Here is a 5,566-nt window from a genome sequence, read left to right as displayed (position 1 = left end):
CCCAGATTGTTCTAACGTTGTCGCTGTCAGGGGTCTCAAGTCCAGTCTGATTCCTAGGAGCCTGTGAACAACAGATGTGAACTGTGTCCTGTGTTGTCCTCATCGTCTGGGACACAGTTGGGCCGGTGGTGACAGCCCCCATGTCACCTCATCTCCTTAACAAAGGGTCTTCCTCTGTCTCTGGCTGAGACCTGTTTTTCCAGCCCATTTTCCCGCCAATGGTATGACTGGAGCAAGGAAAAGAGGCCCCCAAGCACCGATTTGATGAAAACAAGCAGTCGGGAAGGAGCGTCACCTGCAAGCACATACATGACCCTGGGAAGACTGAACTTAGTCGACGGCATGCAAAATAGAGAAGAGGCACCTTGACCCCCAGGGAGGAAGTGCCCAGTGTCCATCTCACAGACCAGGACAGTGAAGGCGAAGGCTGTGTCCACGAACCCAAGAGACCCGCGCTCGCCGTCTAGTGGTCAGGACCTGGAACAGGGGACCTGCATGTCCACACTAACAGAACCACCATGCACATTCCCTGCCTGGCCCAGATCACAGCAGCTAACAGACACAAACACACCACACATCCGGTCCCGCGCACACCACACGTTTTGGTGGTTCCCGAAAGCTTTTTAAAATGTTTCAAAAAAATAAACACTAAAAAAAATGTTCAAAACTGTTTATAGCATAAACAAAAGGCTCACGATTTCATTAATAAGGTGCCCTACATAGAGAAGCAGCTGGAGCAAAGGGGACCAGATGCAGCATTTTTCATAGAGGCCACCATGGTCACTGTGGAATTGTGGTCCCTTGGCAGCCTGAACCCCGAGTTACCACAAAATTAGGCCCTTCATAACAGGTAACATAAGGCGGGAAGCGACCCTGATCGAGGGGGGATGTTTCTGGGGGGTCACCACAGAAGAGGCAACTGCACCTCGAGGCAAAGGTTGAGTCCAGGAACCCAGAAGAACAGCCCGAGGTCGCTGTCTAGTGGTCAAGACAAGGAACAGGGAACCTGCATGTCCACAATTAACACAGAACCACCAGGCACAGTCCCTGCAGCTGTTGCACCAAAAGATGCCACACAAGAAACAAATGTAAACTTCGGTTCAGACAGTAAAACTTACTAGACATGACTGATTTCGTAAAGAAGATTATGTGTGTCAAATGCCTCGGTCCCTGCCTTCCTCCCAGGACTGTGTGATGACTATCAGATACTTTCAACCACTGGCACTGGTCATCATTAATTAGAAAAAACTTTTATGCAGAATATGAGATAATTTACATAAAAATACCATCAGTTAGAAACCTGAAAATGTGCAAATTCCTTTTCTGAGTCATCAGAAGTGTGAGCCTCCAAGGGCAGTCTTTTCTGCACACAGTTTCAGGAGCCTATTCTTTCTATGAACAAAATGACAGATGGGAAAAGCAGAGGAGGAAAGCAGCCCTCACCAGGCAGGAATGGAGGACCCTGATGTCCTCCAGTTCTCTGCTGAGCTGTGCTGACAACAGGCAGAAATGTTCATCCAGACTGTGGGAGCTGCAATCCAGGCCATACCAGTTGTTCTGAAACAAGATGTGGTTCTGTTCCACAGCATCAAAGCAGACCAGGCACATAATAGTGAGCGATCTCTGCTGGACGGGATGTGGGGGATTGGAAGCATCATTTTTCTGATCAAAGAATCAACGCTTCACAAATCATTCCAGTGTGTCTTTACAAGATGAAATGGAGAAGTTCATGCATTAGAGGCAGGAGTGTCTGTTCCTGTGACAGCAAAACTTAGAAACCACTGACAAGGATGATGGCACAACCTGGCTGCAGCAAAGTGCTTAAAAGTGGAAAAGGTTTCGTGTCCTTATCAAGCAAACCAATCAACCAAGAGGGGACACATCAAAGAAAACCAGGTTAAAAAAGAAATGGTTAAAACTAAAGGGAAGTAGATACACTGAGAAAGATGAGACACTGGCTACTGCAAAGATTTTGCATCCACCGAAGGCTTTCCTAACAGAGCAATCAAGTCAGTTTTAAAGGTGAGAGGTAAAGAATGAATGCTAAAGTGATCACATCATCTTTTTATAAAGCGAACAGATCCATTAAATGGCCACAAAAAGAATTCAGATGACCTCTCTGCTCATAATCGGAATCTTTGCTCTCCTGCTTCTTGTAACCCTGCAGCGTGGATGACTGTGGAAGCTTCTAGAGAACTCTGATTCATTTCACTGTGCTGGGCATTTTGCTGTCTTGACCAACAGGTTCTATCAATACTGAATCATATGATTCTAAAAAAAAAACCGTGTCATTTCTGGGAGGTGATGACTTTTATAAACGCCGCCGTCCAGCCTCCCTTCCAGGCCCGTGCAGTGACCCCCAGGTGGCGCGGGGTGTGAAGCCCTGAGCACAGCGACCAGCCCTCCCGCCGACCATCACCCTGGTCCTCCGCGCTCTCTCACCTCCCGACCCCCCGGGGACTGACCACCACCCTGGTCCTCCGCACTCACTCACCTCCGGGTCCGGGGACTGACCACCACCCTGGTCCTCCGCACTCACTCACCTCCCGCCTCGCACTGACCATCACCCTGGTCCTCCGCACACACTCACCTCCCGACCCCCCCGGGGACTGACCACCATCCTGGTCCTCCGCACTCACTCACCTCCGGGTCCGAGCAGGGCCGCTCCGGACACTCGGCTGCTGGGATCGCAGGGGAATGTCAGGGGCTCCGGAACACACCGGACACGATCGGACCACGGGTGCCGCCGCCTCGGACTCGGAACTTGTCGTCACTCCTCGACAGTTACGATAAAAGTCGGGGGAAAATATAAAATTCGCGCCAGAATGACGGTGACACGAGACCGAAGCTGAGTGAGGCCACTTCCGGTGGCTGCCGTTCGGGTGCTTCACACAAACCCCTCCGGGCGGAAACCGAGGCGGAAGTGCGGCCCCGGAGGTTTATCGCTGACGCACCGTGAGGCCTTCGGGTGGGTGGTGACAGCGGGGCCTCGAGGGAGAGGAAGGGCAGGGCCAGTCCACGGGGGGCTGGGGGTCAGCTTTAGATCGGCCAGCGGGGCGAGGCCGCTGATTCTTCCCTGAGGACGTGTCTCAGGCCTTTGATTCCTTATTCCCCGGCCCCGGCCCCACACACTGGGGTTTGGGATCCTGCTGGGTTTGTGTCCCCTAAGCTAAGGTGCGTCTGATACAGGCCATGGTCTTTGCAATCCACTTGTTATGCATCAGAGAGCTGGACAATGACTAGGGAGGATAGAAGGAGAATTGATGCCTTTGAGCTGTGGTGCTGGAGAAGAGTATTGAATGTACCACGGACTGCCAAGAAAACAAACAGATTCATCCTGGAGAGGGTTAAACCAGACTACTCCTTGGAGGCAAGGATTCTGAGGCTTCGTCTAACATACTTTGGACATGTTGTGAGGAGAGACCGGTCCTTGGAGAGGGACATCATGCTTGGGAGGGTGGAGGGACAGCGCAGGAGGGGAAGGCCCTCTATGAGGTGGATTGATTCAGTGACTGGGATAATTGGGATGGGAGTGTCAGAGACAGTGCGATTGGCACAGGACAGAGCAGTTTAGGGCTGTTGTACACAGGGTCGCTATGAGTCGCAAGCGAATCGACGGCACATAACAACAAACAAGTTCTTCGTCATCTAGGCAAAACGAAACACTAAGTGACCTTCACATGGGTGTTGCCCTCTCTGCCCAGTGGTCTCTCTGTCCTTTTCTGCCCATCTCTACCCCGGTCTTCTCTTAGATCCTCGTTGCCATCTCTTAGACCCGTCTCTGCCCCTCTCTACTCCTCTCTGCCACTCTCTGCCTCTCTCTGCCCCTCTGCCTGTCTGTACCGATGGTCTCTCTACCCCTATCTACCTCTCTTCTCCGGTGGGGTCTCTGCCCCTTTCAGCCCTGGTGGTGTCTCTGCCCTTCTCTGTGTCTCTCTGCCCCTCGGTGCCCATTTCTACCCCGGTGGTCTCTTTGTGCCACTTTCCGCCCCTCTCCCACTCTGCCCAACTCGTCCCTGGTGGTCTCTCTGCCTCTCTTCCACTCTTGGCTTCGGTGGTCTCTCTGCCCCTCGACCGTCTCTGCCTGGGTGTTCTCTCTGCCCCTCTGTGCCACTTTCTGCCCCTCTCAGCCCTGGTGGTCTCCCTGCCCCTCTGAGGACCAGTGGTCTGTTTGACCCTTTCTGGCCAACTCTGCCCCTCTCTGTCCCCGTGGTCTGTCCTCTGCTCCTCTTTGCACCACTCTGCCCTGTGGTCTCTCTGCCCTACTCTGCCCATCTCTACCCCTCTCTGCCCTGGTGGACCCATTTGCCCCTTTTGGCTCTCTGCCACTCTGTGCCCCAGCAGGCTCTCTGCATCCATCTGCTCCTCTTTGCCCTTCTCGGCCTCAGTCATCTCTCTACCCTGGTGGGCTCCCTGCCCTAATTGTGTCTCTGCCTTTCTGTATCCCATTCTGCCCATCTCTGCAGCTCTCTTTCCCAGTGGTCTCTCTGCCCCATTTGCCTTTCTCTGTCCAGTGGTCTCTCTGTCCCTCTCTGTCCTCTGCCTCTGTGTGTCCCCCACTCTGTCTGTCTCTACCTCTCTGCCCTCTCTGAACCACCGTGCCCTGTGGTCTCTCTGCCCCACTCTACTCCTCTCTCTGCCCTTATGGTCTCTGCCCCAGTGTGCTCTGTGCCCTGGTGGGCTTTCTGCTTCAGTGTTAGCTCTGCCCTTCTCTGCTGGGCTCTCTCTGAACCATTGTGTCTAGGCCCCCCTCTTCTCTGGTGGTCTCTGTGCCCCTCTGACCCAGTGGTCCAGACAGCTGGTGAAGTGCCCATTCGAGGCCCATGAGGTAATCGATTCCAAGTCAAACATGAATGGCACCACGTCCTGCTGCCAAGCTCTGAGATGGGACAAGGGTCATCCTGCGTTGCTCCAGCCACAGCAGAAACAATGAGTTGTCAGTCACCCTGTGGGTGAGGCATGTGGGGCTGCATCCCAGCAGGGGATGACTTCACGCTTTTCACCACCACAGGCAGTACCTTACGTCGGTGACCTCGGCCTGTGAGCACACAGCTGTTCATAAGGACACTGTGCTTTCTCCCCAGCGTGGGGACTGGCCACAGGACAGGTCGTGGACACCACCGCACCTCATTCTTGGACATCGTGTCCTCTAAGTGTGTATACCGGTGACAATCAAAACCACAGGTGTCCAATTAGGGTTTGTTAAGAGCTTACAAGGGGATGCACAGGGCAGATGCAAGTAGGAGGTAGGCATTTGTGAGACTCTGTCATCAGGGCCTGCCGCCTCCAAGGCCCTCCCTGAAGGCATCTACACACAGTGATTTAGTAAGCACAGGTGACGGGGCAGAGAATGAAAAAGCATAACTATGTCTGGCTTCACGTGGTTACCTGCAATTTTTGGATCAAGAAAGCGGACACAAATGTGTGTACGTGCAGGTTTTTTGATGGATGCACGTTTCATACTCATTCGTATCAATACCTGGTATTTAATTGTAAAATTTTATCAGATCCAATCAACTATGAGATACCATCTCACCCCAGTCAGAATAGCAAAATTTAACAGAAC

General features: G+C 52.8%; 1 pseudogene; it reads right to left on the bottom strand.

The window, feature by feature from the left end:
• The window catches only part of LOC102853087, a 19,137-nt pseudogene extending 13,996 nt beyond the window's left edge, over window positions 1-5,141 (bottom strand).
• Window positions 5,142-5,566: the final 425 nt, after the last annotated feature.

The sequence above is a fragment of the Elephantulus edwardii genome, unplaced genomic scaffold (genome assembly GCF_000299155.1).
Source record: "Elephantulus edwardii isolate Elephantulus edwardi_28Jun2011 unplaced genomic scaffold, EleEdw1.0 scaffold00003, whole genome shotgun sequence".
Lineage (NCBI taxonomy): Eukaryota > Metazoa > Chordata > Mammalia > Macroscelidea > Macroscelididae > Elephantulus > Elephantulus edwardii.
The sequence above is the reverse complement of the archived record's forward strand: the minus strand, read 5'-3'. Positions and strand labels throughout refer to the sequence as shown.